Genomic DNA, 22,125 nt, shown 5'->3' with positions numbered 1-22,125 from the left:
TTCTTATCTTTGACAAGTGGTGAGCATTTCAAATAAGTATTTAAAACATTTAGTTGAAATTAAAACTAATTAATATTTTTGGCCATTTTAGTTTTCCGCAAATTTTATAAAAATTTTGACAGAGTTTCCTCTGTATTTTGAGAAAACCGTTCTTCAATACTGTAAAAGCACTTCTAAAAGTTTTCTCAACCACTACTTCAATTTCAAACTCAATCTCAATCAATTTCTCAAATTCACAAGTTCAATAATTTCTTCAAAATACTGTCCATCAATATCATTTATTCATATTCCATTCAAGATAAACAATTTATATATTCATCATACTAAAATTTACATTCAGGAAGTCCAAACTAAAATTTATTACAACTTTTATACAAACTTTGTACAAGCTGCTCAAGACCCCTGTACATGTCCATACATTTATGTGCAATATATACATCAAAAGAAATATTCAGATTAGGGTATAAATTATACAAGACTTCAAGTGATGACTTCACACACCTCAAGAATTTCACCGCTACTCCTCTAATCTCAGATCTGCGACAAAGAATAAAGCTATCACGAGTACTAAGACTCGATGGTGCACAATATACTAAAATAATCTTTATGCAAAACTTAAAGCACATTCATTCAAAAATTTGACTAAACATGAAAATTAAATACAATCATGCATTGTAAGATTTTACATGTAAACCAAGTTTATTTCAAAGTATCAAAACACATTTCACAAAACCCAGCTAAATCATGCCATTCAAACAAATAGAAACTCAATAGCCAGAGGCTAAGAGAAATCATGTCACAAGGCTAGCTAGCTCAAATATATGGATATCCATTCACATCCTCTTCTCTTGGCACACCTCAACACTTCTCGGAGAAGGAATCAAAATTGAAACTAATTACCCCCACTCGTCGCGCTAGTGAGGTGTTCAAACATATGGTCATGATACTGTGGTTTTAAAACTTATCTTAACAATTTGCTAAATATTGTCATTTCAAATATACACAATAAATTTCACAATTTGAATCAAAACATCATAAATAAGGTCACAATACTTTCAACAATTCAAAGCAACAATAATATGCATATTTCATTCATTTAATCAATGAATTTTTTTTTTTAAAGCATAGTAATATTGTGCACAAACCTCAAACGAGTCGTCCTTTAGCCTCGACTCGGTTCATCTTGTTCCTTCATGATATTCTTTTAAACTGAAACACACAATTTTACAATGTTTCAGTACTAGAACTTAAAATAAATTCAAAATAAACTTAGCTTCACATTTACCTAACTCTAACGTGTTAAATTTGACGTTCTCGAAATTTTGTGTTTCGGGTTACTATTCACTGCACTATTCAAGTCAAATTATTGACTTTCTAAGGCTTAATAGGTATGGGAACTCCAACTTCACCCACATACCACATTTTGGTCACCAAACTTGTTGGTTTTGGTCATTTGTTTAAAGCTTAGGTCATTTTGGCAAAATTGCCAATTTTCGGTTTTGGTTTTCCGAAGTTGCACTATTCCATTGGTCGATCTACTGTTGGAATTTGACAAAACTTCCTTCATAGAAAATGTTCCTTATTGTCTTAAGTGTATTCTCATTTTTGGATCACCTCAATCGGAGTTTTGTAGCTCAAGTTATGGCCAAAATAAGTTTACTGTTCATGTGCACTGTTCATACTGCAATTTAGGTGCTGGCAGGTTTTTGGTCCAACTTTGGTCAATTATTTGATCAAGTTAAGTTCATAATTTGGTTTCACTTTCTTCATATGAAATGTTGTACTATGTCTTAGGTTTCCATCGGTTCAAGAATCGCCTAAATCCGAGTTTTCTAGAGAGAGTTATAGCTATCCAAACTTTGCTGCTCAACTAAAAATCTGCAGAATTTCAGTACAGAAATTTTAACTTTGCTCAATGATTTGAATGAGTTAATGGCCTAATTTGGGTTGGTGTTCTTCATGAAAGTTTTAGGTCTATATCATATCTAATTGCTGGTAAAATTTCAGGTCAATTTGACCTACCTAGCTCGAGTTATGACCAAATGAACAGTTACTGTTCATTTGGTCAGTTTAGTGCAGTGGCAGCCTGCTATCAACTCACTTTGGTCAATTGTTTCACCAAGTTTTGGTCAGTTTGGCAATGGTTCCTTAATGAAAATTGTGCTCTTTTATGTCTATTTTCATCCCCAATTGGTGGCATATCCATTAGGCTTGTAAAATTTGAGTTTTGGTCCTTCAGTGGGTTTGGTCATGCCAGCAGCATGACCATTGGACCTCCGAATTTAACTTAGTTTCCTATCATTCCCACACAAGTTATTTGGTCATAATTGACCATTATTTCACTTCACAATAGGTCCAACATGCCATTTATATATTTCTCCAAATTTTGGTTCACAAACCTTAGCCTACAAACCCTAATCTTACTAACTCTTGCATTTAACCACAAGTAGTGCACTTAGTCCTAACCATTCAACTAATCAAAGCTTTTAAACTCATTTTAATGCATCAAACCATTCAATTTCATACTCCACTCAACTAGGCTGAATTTCAGTTTGGTCCTTCTCCCATGTTTTTATTTCATTTCATAAATCCTAAGCTCATGTCAACCATTGCATATGCATTTAAAGAAGTAAAATAACAAGTTAACACACTAACCTTTCTTAAATCTTCAAAACCCTAACTTTTGCTCTTCTTTTCCGTGTAATCTCCTTCTTAGTAGTAATAACAAGCTTTAGTAGGGTATTTTAGGGGAGTTATGAGAATTGAGTGGAAGAATTAAAGCTTGTATGCAAGCTTTAATGGTGGCTTTTCATGGAAATGAGAGGGAGAGGAGAGAGCTACGGGAAAGAGGAAAAAAAAGAAGAAGAAGTAAAAAATTGGCTTTTCAATTTTGTTTTTAGTCTTTAATTTGACTTAGTCAATTAGTTAATTAAATTAAAATTAATTATGAGGTCATAGTAACATCATCATGATGATGTCATCAAATTTTAAACTTTTTCATTTTCTCTTCTTATTATTTAATTTTTCTATTAGTTATTTAAATTAATTATCGATTCAAATTTTCTTTTCTCCGATTTTATTTGTGATTAGGTCGAGTCACTCTCGGTCAATTGACCAAATTGCCCTCACGGCTCATCCCGCTTGCAAATAATCTAATATTTCTTCCGGCTCACGACCTAATTATTTGACGACTTAACAGCTTCTTTTCATGATTTTCTCTTTTCCATCTTTGTGTCCATAAGGGTCCTAAGGACCCGCATCACTTTTTACGGTTCAAATTTGAGTTTAAAACGACTTCATGATCGTTCGAGGAAGGTCACTCATCGCTGTGACTCTCGGCTCGTTTAACCTCTTATGTTCTGTTTTTCTTATTTATAGTTAACTTATTAAACATTACTAATTATTTGTGTTTATGGCTTCTCAAGTTGTCTTAAGTGTGGCCCTAATCCCATTAATTGTCCGGACTGACACCGGTCACTGAGCGTTGAAATATACCAGCTATACCAATAGGGTGTTACAATTCTCCCCTTAAATAAATTTCGTCTCAAATTTTACCAGTATCAATCTCTCTGAATAGCGTGGGTGTTGTCTCCTCATGTCCTCCTCTCGTTCCCAAGTAGCTTCTTGGCCCGAATGATGGTTCCACAGCACTTTTACCAACGGTATCTGCTTATTCCGTAGCTGCTTCACCTCATAAGCCAAAATCTTTATGGGTTCTTCTTCATATGTGAGATCTGGATTCACTTCTATTTCTTCTACTAATAGTACATGAGATGGGTCTGATCGATACCTCCTCAACATAGACACATGGAAGACATTATGTATCTTCTCCAACTCTGGAGGTAGTGCCAACCGATATGCCAAAGGACCCACTCTTTCCAGAACCTCATATGGCCCGATAAAACGAGGACTCAGTTTCCCCTTTCTGCCGAATCTCATAATCTTCTTCCAAGGAGAAACCTTGAGGAAAACTTTCTCACCCACTGCATACTCAATATCCCTTCTCTTCAAATCAATGTAGGACTTCTGACGATCTGATGCAGCTTTAAGTCGATCTTTGATCACCCGGATTTTCTCCTCGGTTCTTTGAACAATTTGGGTCCAATCATCTTTCTTTCACCCACGCCATCCCAACACAACGGGTTCTACATTTTTACGCCATACAAAGCTTCATATGGAGACATCCCAATGCTTGATTGGTAGCTGTTGTTATAAGCAAATTCAATCAAAGGCAAGCGTGTATCCCAACTGCCCTCAGACTCAATCACACAAGCCCGTAGCATATCCTCCAAGATCTGAATTACCCTCTCAGATTGGCCATCTGTCTGTGAGTGGAATGCAGTACTGAAGTTCAATCTAGTTCCTAGGGCTCTCTGAAGACTACCCTAATCTAGAAGTGAACCTAGGATCTGCATCGATACGATAGATCGCACTCCATGCAATCTCACAATCTCATCGATGTATAACTTGGCCAATCTTTCTAAATCGTAGTCCATCCGATCGGCAGAAATGAGCAGATTTAGTCAATCAACAATGACCCATACCGCATCATGACTCTTACGTGTCCTCGGAAGTCCCATCACAAAATCCATCGTTATTCTCTCCCATTTCCACTCGTATTGGTAGTGGATGTAACAACCAGCGGTACTTGATGCTCGCCTTCATTTGTCGACAAGTTAGGCATTTGGATACAAATTCCGCCACATCTCTCTTCATACCCATCCACCAAGAATGCTCCTTTAGCCCTCTATACATTTTTGTACCACCGGTGCATGGTAAAGGAGACTCATGTGCTTCCTTTAAAATGATCCTCCTCAATTCAACATCATTAGGAACACACATTCGCCTGGTGTAGCAATAGACCATCATCTCTCGAGTGAGAATTCGGTTTCTTGCCTGCCGGACTTCCTCCATCAACTCGATACTTGATCATTCCGAGCGACCATTCTAATTTGATCAATCAACACCGGCTGTACATGCCATGCAACCGTATCGCCCATCATCGTTAATCTCTAAGTGGCATGCAATGATCTCAACTCATGTACCAAAGACAAAGGAGTAACGTAGACTTGCCATAGTCTTGCGACTTAAGGCATCACCACAACATTAGCCTTCCCTGGCTGATAGTCTATCAGACAATCATAGTCTTTTATCAACTCTAACCATCTCCTCTGTCTCAAATTCAGCTCTTTCTGTGTGCCCAAATACTTTAAACTCTTATGATCTGTGTAGATGTAGCACTTCTCCCCATACAAATAATGTCTCCGGATCTTAAGAGCAAACACAATGGTCGCAAGCTCCAAATCATGTGTCGGATAATTCCTCTCATGCGGTTTTAGTGGCGTGATGCATAGGCAATAACATTTCGATCTTGCATCAACACACAACCTAACCCATTGTGAGAAGCATCGCTATAAAGCGTGTACTCTTTACCCGAGTAGGTAAAGTTAGGTGAGCTTCATCAAACATCTCTTCAATTCATCAAAACTCTGTGGCATTTATCCGTCCGAAATTTTACATCTTTTTAAGCGGCTTGGTCAATGGAGATGCCAACATGGAAAATCCTTCACAAATCTACTGTAGTATCCAAATAAACCTAAAACTACGAATCTCGTGACATTTCTGGTGGCCTCCAATTAAGGACACTTTAATCTTACTTGGATCTACCTTAATGCCCTCTTCGATACTACATGCCCCAAAAAGATATTTCTTTCACCAAAATTCACACTTCGACAATTTGGCATATAGTCGCTCTCTCTCAAAGTCTGCAGATAATCCGAGATGTCTATCATGCTCTTCTCGCATTCCTCGAATAGACCAATATATCATCTATGAATACCACAACAAACTGGTCGAGGTATGGTCTGAAAATAGTGTTCATCGATCCATAAAAGCAGTAGAGCATTAGTTAACCGAATGGCATGACCAAGAACTCATAATGGCCATAGCGGGTTCAAGGCGCTTTTAGAAATACTTTGCTCTTGTACTTTCAATGATAATAACTCGATCTCAGTCAATTTTGGAGAACATACCGCACTCCTCAACCGATCAAACAAGTCATCAATGCGGGCAATGGATATCTATTCTTTATTGTCACCTTATTCAATCGCCGATAATCAATACACAAGCGAGAGTGCCATCTTTCTTCTTTACAAACAACACCGATGCTCCCCAAGGTGACACACTAGGCGGATAAAGCCCTTGTCAAGCAACTCTTGCAACCGCACTTTCAACTCTTTCAATCTCGCAGTGCCATTCTATATGGCGTTATGGAGATTGGGTCCACACCGTGCATAACATCAATTTCAAATCGCACCTCTCTTCTCGAGGTAATCCGGCAATTCATCAGAAATACATCCGAAAGTCACATACCGTAGGGATGTCCCTTAGTCTTCGACTCCCCACGGGTGTCTATCACATGTGCCAAGTATGCTTCACACCCTTTTTAATCATCCTTCGCTAGTGCAAAATAAATGATGTTTGATGGCGATAAATGCCTCTCCCTGTATTACCACATCACCGCACAAAGGAGACCAAAAGTGACTGTCTTCGATCAAATAATCATAGCATGATGCTCGCTAACCAATCCATGCCCAAGATGATATCATACTCTCTAAAGGGCATTTCAATCAAGTTCGACAGAAAACATGTCCTTGGATCACCAAAGGACGCTTCTATAGATTCTGTTGACCGGACCTCTTGTCCTAACGGACTAGTTACTAGCACTTCAAAACCCATTTGCACACATGGAATGACAAGTGAACAAACTATGCTAGCACTAACATATGAATGGGTTGAACCGGATCAAACAATACAAATACTTCTTGATCGAGATAGAGAATGTACCACTACCACATCGTAAGTCTCACCTCTTCTGTTTCATTGCGTAGATTCTCGTTGAAGCACTTCCTTGTCTCGATCGACCAATTGTGCCTGATCGCTGGCGGTGCCTCTACCGCCTCTTCCTCGCCGATCGTGAACCTCTGGGAGCAGGACTCTGAATAGATCCCTCGGCAGTAGTAGGAGCTAGACCATATCTCTGAGCACTAGTACAGTCTCTTGCTAAATGACCCTTGCCTCCGTGCTTAAAACAGCTCCAGTGGCCCAATAACACTCCCCATGAATCTTGCCACAAGTCTCACGGCGGGCGGTGTGAACCCCTGTTTGGCCGACTGCACCTAGGGGTCTCGACGAGAAAATCGCCTCGCCAATCGCCACATCGACCCTGCTGGGTCCACTAAACTTCTTTTTCTTTCCTGAGGTAGCACGAACTCGCTCAACTGATTTTTCCCCTTGTCTTTTCTAATTTCTCGACTTTTTCCTTCACTGGTTTGCTTCGCTTCAACTCTCTCCAATTCAAGTGCTTGAGACATAAGCTCGAGAAGTTCTTTGTGTCGAAATCCTACAACTTGCATCCGTATGCTGGGCTTCAAACCCGTTTCAAATCTCTTGCACCTCGCCTTACTGGTAGTAAGGAGACTCTCCGCATAGTGACTCAGGCGGGAGAACTCCCTCTCATACTCCGCCACTGATCGATTTCCTTGTTTTAAGCTCAAAAATTCTTGCATTTTCTGATCAACATATGCATCCCGGGATGTATTTGCCTAAACTCTCTGATGAAGTCATCCTGTGTCAAGACCGTGGTTACGCTTGGGTGGGGATGGTCTTCCACCAATCATACGCATCCCCTTGCAGAGCGACACGTAATATTCCAACTTCACTCATCTTGTGATGCAGTTTCTTAAACACTCATCCATTCTTTCAAGCCATTGCTCGCCTCTAAAGGGTCCATGTACCTTTAAATTCTGCAGCCCCATACTTTAGCAATTTATCAAACTGTCTCTGGAGGCGGTGGTTGTGCCATGTGGTTGGGGTGGAGCTTTAGCAGCATACCCCAGCCATTTGTTGAAACATTGTCGCTATTCGCCGAATGCGGGAATTTGCGGCATTTGTGAGGTCAGCTTGACCCATCGACATTCGGTAAAGCCGGGCTTCCCTTGTGCCTCGGCTTCAGCATCGCTCAACGAGCGATCCCCTTCTTCCATTTCATCAAGTTAGGGTATCTCGAACAAGTAACACAAGGAGATTTCCTCCCTTAGTTCATATTCATGATGTAATGCATCGTATGTAACAAATATGGACATTGAGCGGTTGTACTTAACAAAGAAAAGACACAAATTCACAATTGAAAACATAATTCAAAAACTTGCTCGATACCACTAAAACATGTCACACCTTACCCCTGTAAGGCATAACATGATCCGTAGAATACCTAATGAACTACGAACTTCACCTACCGATAACTCATTAAGGACCCTACAAGGGATTTTAAAACAATTTTCTTATCTTTGACAAGTGGTGAGCATTTCAAATAAGTATTTAAAACATTTAGTTGAAATTAAAACTAATTAATATTTTTGGCCATTTTAGTTTTCCGCAAATTTTATAAAAATTTTGTGAGTTTCCTCTGTATTTTGAGAAAACCGCTCTTGAATACCTGTAAAAGCACTTCTAAAAGTTTTTCAACCACTACTTCAATTTCAAACTCAATCTCAATCAATTTCTCAAATTCACAAGTTCAATAATTTCTTCAAAATCTGTCCATCAATATCATTTATTCATATTCCATTCAAGATAAACAATTTATATATTCATCATACTAAAATTTACATTCAGAAGTCCAAACTAAAATTTATTACAACTTTTATACAAACTTTGTACAAGCTGCTCAAGACCCATGTACATGTCCATACATTTATGTGCAATATATACATCAAAAGAAATATTTACTGATTAGGGTATAAATTATACCCGAAGACTTCAAGTGATGACTTCACACACCTCAAGACTCGATCACTACTCCTCTAATCTCTGTATCTGCGACAGCAATAAAAGCTATCGCTGAGTACTAAGACTCAGTGGTGCACAATATACTAAAATAATCTTTATGCAAAACTTAAAGCACATTCATTCAAAAATTTGACTAAACATGAAAATTAAATACAATCATGCATTGTAAGATTTTACATGTAAACCAAGTTTATTTCAAAGTATCAAAACAAATTTCAAAAAACCCACGCTTAAATCATGCCATTCAAACAAATAGAATCTCAATAGCCAGAGGCTAAGAGAAATCATGTCACAAGGCTAGCTAGCTCAAATATATGGATATCCATTCACATCCTCTTCTACTGGCACACCTCAACACTTCTCCAGAGAAGGAATCAAAATTCGAAACTAATTACCCCCACTAGTCGCGCTAGTGAGGTGTTCAAACATATGGTCATGATACTGTGGTTTTAAAACTTATCTTAACAATTTGCTAAATATTGTCATTTCAAATATACACAATAAATTTCACAATTTGAATCAAAACATCATAAATAAGGTCACAATACTTTCAACAATTCAAAGCAACAATAATATGCATATTTCATTCATTTAATCAATGAATTTTTTTTTTAAAGCATAGTAATATTGTGCACAAACCTCAAACGAGTCGTCCTTTAGCCTCGACTCGGTTCCTCGGGTTCCTTCCCGATATTCTTTTCAACTGAAACACACAATTTTACAATGTTTCAGTACTAGAACTTAAAATAAATTCAAAATAAACTTAGCTTCACATTTACCTAACTCTAACGTGTTAAATTTGACGTTCTCGAAATTTTGTGTTTCGGGTTACTATTCACTGCACTATTCAAGTCAAATTATTGACTTTCTAAGGCTTAATAGGTATGGGAACTCTAACTTCACCCACATACCACATTTTGGTCACCAAACTTGTTGGTTTTGGTCATTTGTTTAAAGCTTAGGTCATTTTGGCAAAATTGCCAATTTTCGGTTTTGGTTTTCCGAAGTTGCACTATTCCATTGGTCGATCTACTGTTGGAATTTGACAAAACTTCCTTCATAGAAAATGTTCCTTAATGTCTTAAGTGTATTCTCATTTTTGGATCACCTCAATCGGAGTTTTGTAGCTCAAGTTATGGCCAAAATAAGTTTACTGTTCACGTGCACTGTTCATACTGCAATTTAGGTGCTGGCAGGTTTTTGGTCCAACTTTGGTCAATTATTTGATCAAGTTAAGTTCATAATTTGGTTTCACTTTCTTCACATGAAATGTTGTACTATGTCTTAGGTTTCCATCGGTTCAAGAATCGCCTAAATCCGAGTTTTCTAGAGAGAGTTATAGCTATCCAAACTTTGCTGCTCAACTAAAAATCTGCAGAATTTCAGTACAGAAATTTTAACTTTGCTCAATGATTTGAATGAGTTAATGGCCTAATTTGGGTTGGTGTTCTTCATGAAAGTTTTAGGTCTATATCATATCTAATTGCTGGTAAAATTTCAGGTCAATTTGACCTACCTAGCTCGAGTTATGACCAAATGAACAGTTACTGTTCATTTGGTCAGTTTAGTGCAGTGGCAGCCTGCTATCAACTCACTTTGGTCAATTGTTTCACCAAGTTTTGGTCAGTTTTTGGCAATGGTTCCTTAATGAAAATTGTGCTCTTTTATGTCTATTTTCATCTCCAATTGGTGGCATATCCATTAGGCTTGTAAAATTTGAGTTTTGGTCCTTCAGTGGGTTTGGTCATGCTGCCAGCAGCATGACCATTGGACCTCCGAATTTAACTTAGTTTCCTATCATTCCCACACAAGTTATTTGGTCATAATTGACCATTATTTCACTTCACAATAGGTCCAACATGCCATTTATATATTTCTCCAAATTTTGGTTCACAAACCTTAGCCTACAAACCCTAATCTTACTAACTCTTGCATTTAACCACAAGTAGTGCACTTAGTCCTAACCATTCAACTAATCAAAGCTTTTAAACTCATTTTAATGCATCAAACCATTCAATTTCATACTCCACTCAACTAGGCTGAATTTCAGTTTGGTCCTTCTCCCATGTTTTTATTTCATTTCATAAATCCTAAGCTCATGTCAACCATTGCATATGCATTTAAAGAAGTAAAATAACAAGTTAACACACTAACCTTTCTTAAATCTTCAAAACCCTAACTTTTGCTCTTCTTTTTCCTTGTAATCTCCTTCTTAGTAGTAATAACAAGCTTTAGTAGGGTATTTTAGGGGAGTTATGAGAATTGAGTGGAAGAATTAAAGCTTGTATGCAAGCTTTAATGGTGGCTTTTCATGGAAATGAGAGGGAGAGGAGAGAGCTACGGGAAAGAGGGAAAAAAAGAAGAAGAAGAAGTAAAAAAATTGGCTTTTCAATTTTGTTTTTAGTCTTTAATTTGACTTAGTCAATTAGTTAATTAAATTAAAATTAATTATGAGGTCATAGTTACATCATCATGATGATGTCATCAACTTTTCAACTTTTTCATTTTCTCTTCTTTTTTTTTTTTAATTTTTCTATTAGTTCTTTAATTTAATTATCGATTCCGAAATTTTCTTTTCTCCGATTTTATTTGTGATTAGGTCAGGAGTCAGCTCTCGGGGTCAATTGACCAAATTGCCCCTCGCCGGTTCATCCCGGTTTGCAAATAATCTAATATTTCTTCCGGCTCCCTGACCTAATTATTTGACTGACTTAACAGTTCTTTTTCATGATTTTCTCTTTTCCACTGTGTCCATAAGGGTCCTAAGGACCGCAGCATCACTTTTTACGGTTCGAAATTTGAGTTTAAAACGACTTCAGCTGCGTTCAGGAGGTCACTCATCGCTGTGACTCTCGGCTCGTTTAACCTCTTATGTTCTGTTTTTCTTATTTATAGTTAACTTATTAAACATTACTAATTATTTGTGTTTATGGCTTCTCAAGTTGTCTTAAGTGTGGCCCTAATCCCATTAATTGTCCGGACTGACACCGGTCACCAGAACAGTGAAATATACCAGGCTATACCAATAGGGGTGTTACAATACTCACTCAAGATTTTATGGAGAATGAGAGAGATAGCAAGTTGCTATCTTCTCAATTGGCTCACCCACTGAATAGTGCCTCAACCTTTGCCCATTTACCTTGAAGTTACCAGATTTTTTGCCAAAAATTTCCACAGCACCATGAGGAAAGACTTTTACAATTTTAAATGGACCGGACCACCTTGATTTTAATTTTCCTGGAAAAAATTTTAACCTTGAATTGAATAAGAGAACCAAATCTCCTTCTTTAAAGTCCTTTTTCTTGATATGCTTATCATGCCATTTTTTAGTTCTTTCTTTATAGATCCTAGCATTTTCATAAGCATCAAGTCTCAATTCTTCTAATTCATCAAGTTGCAAAAGTCTTTGGTGTCCAGCAGCTTGTAAATCAAAATTGATTGCTCTAATGGCCCAATAAGCTTTATGTTCTAACTCTACGGGCAAATGGCATGATTTCCCAAAAACTAACCTATAAGGTGTAATTCCTATGGGGGTTTTAAAGGCTGTTCTATATGCCCAAAGAGTGTCATCTAATTTAAGGGACCAATCTTTTCTGGACTTTTTGACAGTTTTCTCCAAGATTTGCTTAAGCTCTCTATTTGTGATCTCTACTTGGCCATTTGTTTGAGGGTGATATGGTGTGGCAATCCTATGCTTTACCCCATATTTTCTCATCAATTTTTCAAATTGGTCGTTGCAAAAATGGCTACCACCGTCACTGATTATGGCACCTGGGGCACCAAATCTGGTCAAAACAAATTTGTTCAGAAATTTCACCATAACTTTTGCATCATTGGTAGGTGTAGCAATAGCTTCTACCCATTTAGATACATAGTCCACCCCTACCAAGATATATTTATTCCCATAAGAGGATGGAAATGGCCCTATGAAATCAATTCCCCACACATCAAATAATTCTACTTCTAATATGGACTGTTGGGGCATCTCATCTCTCTTGGAAATGTTGCCTACCCTTTGTTACCTATCACACTTGCTTACAAAGTCTCTCACATGTTTAAACATTTTAGGCCAATAGAAACCTGATTCAAGATTTTTTCAATAGTTTTTGAGACACTAAAATGACCACCATATTCAGAAGAATGACAATGGTAAATAACATCATGTATTTCTTCCTCTGGTATACATCTCCTGATTATTCCATCATTACATCTCCTAAACAAAAGAGGTTCTTCCCAAGAATAAAATTTAACATCATGTAAGAATTTTTTCTTTTGCTGCCAAGATAAATCAGGTGGCAAGACATCACAAGACAAGAAATTCACAATATCAGCAAACCATGGAAGTGCAGATTTCAACACATACAACTGCTCATTCATGAAAAACTCATCAATTGGTACAATTTCATCATCTTTATTTTCAGTTTTTATCCTAGAAAGGTGATCAGCCACCACATTCTCAACACCTTTTTTGTCTCTTATTTCCAAATCAAATTCTTGAAGTAACAAAATCCATCTAATCAACCTAGATTTAGCTTCTTTCTTGCTCATTAAATACCTTTTTGCTGCATGATCAATGAAAACTATCACCTTTGAGTTGACCAAATAAGAACGGAACTTATTGAGTGCAAATACTACCGCAAGGAACTCCTTTTCAGTTGTAGCATAATCAACTTGAGCTTCATTAAGGGTTTGACTTGCATAGTAAATGGCATAAGGTTTTCTATCTTTTCGCTGGCCAAGGACAGCTCCAACAGCAAACTCGCTTGCATCACACATGATTTCGAATGGCAAAGTCCAATCCGGGGGTTGCATGATAGGAGCTATTGTCAATGCCGTCTTTAACTTGCAAAAAGCAACCATACAATCTTGATTAAAATCAAATTTAACATCATGATTCAAAAGATTTGTTAAGGGTTTAGCAAGTTTAGAAAAATCCTGAATAAATCGCCGGTAAAACCAGGCATGTCCAAGAAAACTCCACACTCCTTTGACAGTGGTTGGAGGGGGCATTTTTTCAATAATTTCTATTTTAGCTCTATCCACTTCAATTCCCCTATTTGAGATCAAATGCCCTAAACGATCCCCTCTTGGACCATAAAGTGGCATTTCTCCCAATTCAACACCAGATCATTATCAGCACATCTCTGCAAGATTTTAGAGAAATTAGTCAAGCATGAATCAAAATTAGTGCCATATACTGAAAAGTCATCCATGAAGACCTCCATAATTTCTTCAATAAAATCAGAAAAAATGGCCATCATGCACCTTTGAAATGTGCCAGGCGCATTACATAATCCGAATGGCATCCTTTGATAGGCAAAGGTGCCATAGGGACAGGTAAAGGTAGTTTTTTCTTGGTCATCATGATGGATTGGAATTTGAAAGAAACCAGAATATCCATCTAAGTAACAAAAGAATGAATGCTTGGCTAATCTCTCTAACATTTGATCCATAAAAGGAAGGGGAAAATGGTCTTTTCTTGTGGCATTGTTCAACTTTCTATAGTCTATGCACATTCTCCAACCTGTAATAGTTCTAGTGGGTATCAACTCATTATTCTCATTTTTAACAACTGTCACCCCACCTTTTTTTGGTACAACATGCACAGGACTAACCCACTCACTGTCAGAAATGGGGTAAATAATTCCAGCAGCTAGTAATTTTAGGATTTCCTTTTTCACAACATCCTTCATTGTAGGATTCAATCTTCTTTGGTGTTTAATAGAAGGTTTACTATTTGGCTCTAGGAAAATCCTATGCATACAAACTGTTAGACTAATTCCCTTTATGTCATCAATTGCATAACCCAAAACTCTTCTATATTCTCTCAAAACTCTCAACAATTTGTCAATCTCAATATCAGTCAAACATGCATTAATTATAACAGGATATGTTCCATTGGGTCCAAGAAAAGCATACCTGAGGTTGGAAGGAAGAGGTTTAAGATCTACCTTTGGGGCATCCTCTACCTTTAATGATGGTGGTTTGATCTCCAAATTTTGCACTTCTTCAAGTTGAAAAATTGTGGCTTCAGGATGTGGTGGAGAGCTTTCCAAATGTTGTGCAAAAGCAGCTATGTTATGATTGTCATCATCAATGCTCCCACCATGGACTAAGCAATTTTCAAGTGGGTCTTGTGGATAGCTTTTTCTGAAATGCTCTTGAACAATCTCATCAATAATGTCTACCCGCAAACAAGACTCAACTTCTTCATGTTTCCTTTTCATGGTAGGATTGATGTTGAATATCATTTGATCATCTCCCACTCTAAGTGTCAATTTCTCACCCTTTACATCAATTAATGCACCAGCTGTTGCCAAAAAGGGTCTCCCCAATAAGATAGGAACTTTTGTGTCTTCTTCCATATCTAAAATGATAAAGTCCACCGGAATGTAGAATTTCCCAACCTTGATAGGCACATTTTCTAGAATGCCTTCTGGATACTTAATTGAACGGTCAGCCAATGAAAGATGCATGTTTGTGGGCTTTAACTCCCCCATATTCAACTTCTCATATATTGAAAGAGGCATTAGGCTGACGCTAGCTCCAAGGTCACATAAGGCATTTGCCACACAATTATCACCAATATGACAAGGGATGGAAAACACACCCGGATCTTTGAGTTTGGGAGGTAACTTCTTCTGAATTATACCACTGCATTGCTCTCCCAAGTTGATGGTGTCATAATCTTCTAGCTTTCTCTTGTTGGTAAGAATCTCCTTCAAAAACTTGGCATAACTTGGCATTTGGGATAGTGCCTCAGTGAATGGCACATTGATATACAACTTCTTTAGCACTTCAAGGAATTTGCCAAATTGTTTGTCTAGCTTATGCTTGATGAATCTTTGAGGGTAGGGAAGGGTGGGCTTGTAAGGTTCAGGTGGGATATATGGTTTCTCTCCTTCATCTTGCTCACTTTTGCTTTCTTTTTCTTTTTCATTTTTCTTGCTCTCAATTGAATTTTCTTCTTTTGTGCTCTCTTTTTCTTCTCTCTTGTTTTCACTCTCTTGACCAACTTTCTTACCACTTCTCAAGGTCACAACCTTGCATTGTTCATGAGGGTTTTGTGGTTGGCTAGGTAGTTTCCCATAGGATTTGCTTCCCGATGAGTCTGCTTGTTGAGCCAATTGAGTCTCCAACATGCAGTTGGGAACTTGTAATTGATCCATGGTTTGTCTTATGTGTTGCATTTCTTCCTCCAATTTGCAATTCATCTTGCTTTATTCAGCAAAAAATTTCTCCATCATGCTTTCCAAGGTTGGCTTCGGTTTATGAGGTGGAAGAGATTTTTGTGCTCTTGCTTGATATCCAGGTTGTGGCTGCCTTGTGGGCTGAAATTGAGGCTGAAATTGAGGTCTATTCTGCTGCATATACTGCTGGTTATGAGCATAATTTGAGCTTTGACCTTGTTGAGCAAAAGTTGCTTGTGGTCTTCATGTTGAGTTGTTCACATTAGAGTAAGAATTTCCCATAGATTTTTGTTGATAACCTCCTGCATAAGCAGCTTGTTCTTGCAAATAATCATCACCATAAGAAGAGTAATCAACTCCACAACTTTGAGTTCCATCTGTGTAGGCAACTTGTTGCATAGTTGTGGGAGTTGAGGTTGTTGCCTTTGTGCAAAAATCACTAAGAAGTTGAGTCAACTGATCAAATCTTGCATTCATGTAGCTAACCGAGTCAAGTTCATAAATTCCAGCCTTCTTTGGCTCAAGTGCTCTAGGATTTCCCCACAAATGGGTATTATGAGCAATCTTCTCTAATAGATCATAGCATTCTTCACTTGTCATTCTCATGAAATCTCCTCCTGCTTGTGAATCAATTGTGTTTCTTATGGCTGGAGTAACTCTGGTGTAGAAATTCTGAACAATCATCCATTTAGGTATTTCATGATGAGGACATTGCCTTTCAAGCTCCTTAAATCTCATCCAGGATTCATACAAAGTTTCATCATCCCTTGGCTTAAAAGCTACCATCAAATTCCTCAAATGAGTAGTCTTCCCAGGTGGGAAAAACTGAGATAAAAAAGCTTGAGATAGCTGCTCCCAAGTAGCTATAGTAGCTTGTGGAAGTGAGTCATACCACTCCAATGCTGAATCCCGAAGAGAGAATGGAAATAAGGTGAGCCGAATCACTTCATCTGAGACTCCAGGTTGTCTTTGTGTGCCACATATCATAAAAAATTTCTTCAAATGAGAATGAGGATTTTCAAGTGGACTACCTCCAAATTGTGAATTTTGAACCATTTGAATGAGACTAGTCTTTAACTCAAATTGATTAGCTCCAATGATAGGTCTGTTATCTCTCACATCTGCACATCTAGGAAAAGCATAATCTAACATGGATCTTCTCTGAGGATCATTTTGGTTAACCACTTCATTCTGCCTATTTTGCTCATTTCCTCCATTGTTTCCACCAATAGCTCTATTTTGATTCTCCATATTTTCAATTGTCTCCTCTTGCTCAAATCTTTGTTGTTCTTCTTTTTCTGCTTCCTTTCTTCTCTTGTATTCCTTTTTGTTAGCTCGACAGAATTTTTCAATTTCAGGATTGAACAACAATTCAGTATCACTTGTGCTTTTCGATCGTCTCATAAACAAGAAAAGTACCTGAAAAACACAAGGAACAGTAGTGAAAATAAAAGAAAATAAAAATTCTAATTAGCTTAAAACAATTAAAATCCAACTTAAAAACAAACAATTCCCCGGCAACGGCGCCAAAAACTTGATATGTGTAATCCGCAAGTGCACGGGTCACAGTAGTATAGTTTTAAAAAAAATGATATCGATCCCACAGGGAATTGTGCTTAAATTGGAAATAAAAGGATAAGCTAATTAGAATGACAAAATTTAAAGATATTAAAAATGAAATTTGAAATTAAAATTTGTATTTGAGGAATTTAAACTAAATCAAACAATTAACTAAATTAATTAAACTAGATTACCAAGATTTAAATTGAAATTTGCTATTTATGAAATTTGGAGGAATTAAATCTAAATTCGATAAAAATTAAAGTGATTCTAGAGATTGGATTTTCCATATTGTTTGCATGTGGTTTATCCCTAATTTAGCCAAGCACATGAGTGTTGCAATTTTGAGGCAAATCAATTCTTAAATTTTTGAAACCTTTTTCAAGCATTTCAAAATTGATTTTCATTAAATCAAACCATGTTTTCACGGTATTTCAAACCTAACAAAAACCCAATTAAAGCGCTAATTGATTTTGGAAAGTCCCCTTAATTCTCTTAGCTTATCTCTAACACCAAGAAAACCAAGTTTATTGCAAGATTATCTATCCCAAATATTCACTTTTAGGTGTAAGAGAGCACTACACTCCTCTGTTAATGCCACAGTTTCATAATCTTCTAGTCTCCTCTTGTTTGACAAAATTTCTTTCAGGAACTTAGCATATGAGGGCATTTGAGAAATTGCATCTATAAATGGAATGTTGATGTATAATTTCTTCAAAACTTTCAAAAATTTCCCAAACTGCTTATCTAGCTTTGCATTCTGAAACCTCTGAGGATATGACAATGGTGGCTTGTATGGTAATGGAGGCACATACTTTTCCTCTTCTTCTTTTTCAACTTCCTTCTTCTTGTTTGCTTCCTCATTAACTTCATCATGATTTGAAGTAGATTCATTCTTGTCTTCATCTTCTTTCTTCTTTTCCTCTTCTATCTCATCTTCCTTTTTATCTCCCACAATTTTCCCACTCCTTAGGATCACTGCCTTGCAATGTTCTCTAGGATTCTCTGGTTAACTTGGAAGTTTTCCTTGTGCTTTGCTAGAAGAGCTTGCTTGTTGATCTATTTGGTTTTCCAACATCCTATTATGAGTGGCAAGCTGGTCTATCCTTGAAGTTAATTGTTGAATCATTTCTCCTTGTTTTTGTTGAGCAGTTAAGAAATTCTCCATCATAGACTTCAAAATTGAATCTTGGTTTGAAAACTGAAGTGGTGGTTGTGGAACAAGTGCATTTTGATTCCTTTATGGTGGAAATTTAGGTGGTACTCTGTTTTGCTGAAAATTCTGCTGTTGTTGCTAAAAATTAGGAGGTTGTTGATAATTTTGCTGCTGCTGTCCTTGTTGACCTCCCCAAGAAAAGTTAGGGTGATTCCTCCATACTGGATTATATGTAACAGAAAAAGGATTACCAACTAGCTTCTGATTGTAATTCCCAACAAAATCAACTTGCTTATTTCCAAATTCTTGCCCATAAGAAGGAAAATCATTGATACAATGCATATTTCCTGCACCAACATCTTCTACATGACTAGATCCTCCAATTGAAGAATCAACCTTCATGCTTAACTTATCTATTTTTCTCGTTAAGGCATCAAATTTGGCATTGAACATACTCATGGCATCTAACTCATATACACTAGCTGATGGCTTTTTCATTTCATTTCTTTCACAGCACCATTGATAATTGTTGTACGCAATTTTATCCAATGCTGAATAAGCTTCATCTTCATACTTCTCCATAAGATCATCTCCTGAAGATGCATCAATTATACTTCTAATTGCTGGAGAAACATCATTATAGAAATGTTGAACTAGCATCCATTTAGGGATTCCATGATGTGGACATCTCCTTTGAAGATCTTTGTATCTCTTCCAAGCTTCATAGAGACTCTCATCATCCCTTGGTCTGAAAGAAATTAATTCATTTCTCAATTTTGCAGTCTTGCTAGGAGGAAAGTATTGAGCCAAGAAAGCTTATGACAACTCATCCCAAGTAGTTATTGAATCCGGAGGTAATGAATGCAACCACTCCCTAGCACGATCCTTCAAAGAAAAAGGAAATAATCTCAACCGGATGGCATCATCTGACACTCCATTTATCTTCAGCATGTCACTAATTTCAAGAAAATGTGCAAGGTGCACATGTGGACTCTCAGTAGGACCTACCCCAAACTGTGATTGTTGAACCATCTGACAAAGTGAGGGCTTCAACTCAAAGTTGTTTGCTTCCACCCTAGGCCTTGTAATATTTGGCCTAAAATCTTAAAAACTAGGAAAAGCATGATCCTTAATTGATCTATTGTTGTTGTTTGCCATAACTTCTATCACTTGTTGCTCTTGTTGTCGTTCTTGCTGTCTTTGAATTTTGAGTTTAGCTTTTCTTCTTTTAGACTATACTCTTAAAGCTTTAGCTGTCTTTTCCATCTTAGGATCAAAAATTAAATCAATTTCTGCACTTTTTGTCCTTCTCATATAAAAGATATGTACCTAAAAAATCAAAATAAGAAAATCTCAAAGTAAAATGATAAAGAAAAGAAATTAAAATAAAATAAAATAAATAAAATGCCCAAAATTAACCAAACAATCAATCGTCTAATATCAAACAAAAACAAATTCCCGGTAACGGCGTCAAAAACTTATTTGCGTACTCCGCAAGTAGTAGTAAAGAAAAGAAATTGTCTCACAGAGATTTGTTGTTTGAGTACCAAACTATAAAAGTCACGATTATTTGGGGTATCGATAATGTGTTCTAAAAGTAAAGTAAGAGATGTAGCAAAATAAATTGGGAAATTAAGGAAATTATAATGAATTAAGCAATTAAAATTCTAAGCATTATACTAATTTACTAAAATTTCAGCAAGTGACAGAAGATTTAATTAATTAATGGTAAAAATTGATTCTAGAGTTGAGGTTCATAAAGTAAATTTCATTGGGATTTGGATATGCAAAGCCAAGATTAAGGGAAATACAAGTTTGAAGGAAGTTGATTCTGATTTCCTTTAATTTCTCTTTCAAGCAAACTAAATAGTGTTTTAAAGGAAACTAAACCCAATTCTCATGCGATGTTTAATTACCCAAAACCCTTTAAGCATTTTAATTAACTTGAAATTCCTCTTAACCCCCTAATTTATTTCTAATACTAGGCGATTAAGTTCATTATCTTGATTATCTATCACAGATTTTCACCTCTCGATCCTTCAATCTAAGATTAAGAACAAAACCTAAAGGGTACCAACAATAGGTATGTGAATAAGCACACAAGATAATAATCAAAACTTATATATACTAAAATCTGGTTAAAATCAGTCCAAATCCATAAATAAAACTTAAATCATTATACCCAACTCTGAAATCTTAAGTATCTACTCACACATACTTGTGTTTATAAGTGGAAAATATGAAATGGAGCAAGAAAATATGAAAATAAGACTAAAAATGAAAAAACCCAAAAGAAGAGAGTCTAAATATTTGAAAATGGAAGCTGGAAAATGTTACTCTGCAGGTGTTCTTCCTCCAAAAATGGCGTAGTTTCCTCTAACCTTTCTCTTTTGATTTTTTCTCTCCCTTCCTCCTTATGGTAAAAATGAGAATATGATGCTTATATATCCCCTCAAACTTTGCCCTAAAAATGGCCTCTAAAGGGATAAAGACAAAATGTGTAAAAGATGTGAAAAGAGAAAATTTTTCCATGTCAGCAAATTTTCCAGCGCCATCCTACATGCCTCATGTTGATTTAAGTTATTTTCCACATGCCTCATGTTGGTTCGGAGGAGGAGCCTTTAGATTCTGCACGACCAGCTACACAGGGCATGTTGAAGTCCTTGACACTTTCGACGTGTTTTGCTCCAAAATCTTGGTTTACACGACCCAGTGTTGAATTTACATGCCTCATGTGGATTCCTGCTGGCTGACTCTTTTCTTCACATGACCTTCAGTACGGGGCATGTTGAAGCCCTTGAAAATCTCGGCTGGTCTTCTTCTTTAGGCAAATTTTCTTCATTTTTTACACTACTTTAAGCTTCCAAATCACTTTGAATTTCTTCTATATGGACCATTTTGCCTTTAAACCTTATTAAAGCCTATCAAAAATATTAAACCAAAAATCAAATATAATGAAACTAAAATTAATAAATTAACTAAAATAAGCATTAAAAGCTCAAAATTACAAAGCTAAAAAGGGCAAAATGGATGCAAAACTATCCTAAAATACCTATATAAAATGTGTTTATCAAATATATGGCCTTAGCAGAGGCAGTAGAGAAAGCTTTATAATTACAAGGTTTGGTGGGTGATATTGGGTTGATACAGAAAAAGGCAACAGTTTTTTATGACAGCCAGAGTGCAATACACCTCACAAAAAATCAGATATACCATGAGCGAACTAAGCACATTGATGTCAGATATCACTTCATTCGGGACATTATATCTCAGGGGACTGTAGCTGTGCAGAAAGCCTCTACACATGATAATCCAGCAGATATGATGACCAAGGAAGTCCCAGTCAGCAAGTTTAGGCATTGCCTTGAC

The 22,125-nt window shown here is 36.7% G+C and overlaps 2 non-coding genes across 2 annotated transcripts; both read left to right on the top strand.

Moving 5' to 3' along the window:
* Positions 1-16,734: 16,734 nt before the first annotated feature.
* Positions 16,735-16,841, top strand: LOC131172389 (small nucleolar RNA R71). The gene has a single exon (XR_009142868.1). It is a non-coding gene; the product is annotated as a small nucleolar RNA R71 (small nucleolar RNA).
* Positions 16,842-19,426: 2,585 nt separating this feature from the next.
* LOC131172251 (small nucleolar RNA R71) lies at positions 19,427-19,533 on the top strand. The gene has a single exon (XR_009142734.1). It is a non-coding gene; the product is annotated as a small nucleolar RNA R71 (small nucleolar RNA).
* The last annotated feature ends 2,592 nt before the right edge of the window (positions 19,534-22,125 follow it).

This window comes from Hevea brasiliensis, chromosome 13, assembly GCF_030052815.1.
Source record: "Hevea brasiliensis isolate MT/VB/25A 57/8 chromosome 13, ASM3005281v1, whole genome shotgun sequence".
Lineage (NCBI taxonomy): Eukaryota > Viridiplantae > Streptophyta > Magnoliopsida > Malpighiales > Euphorbiaceae > Hevea > Hevea brasiliensis.
Note: the sequence above shows the minus strand (reverse complement) of the source record. Positions and strands in the feature narration are given on the sequence as shown.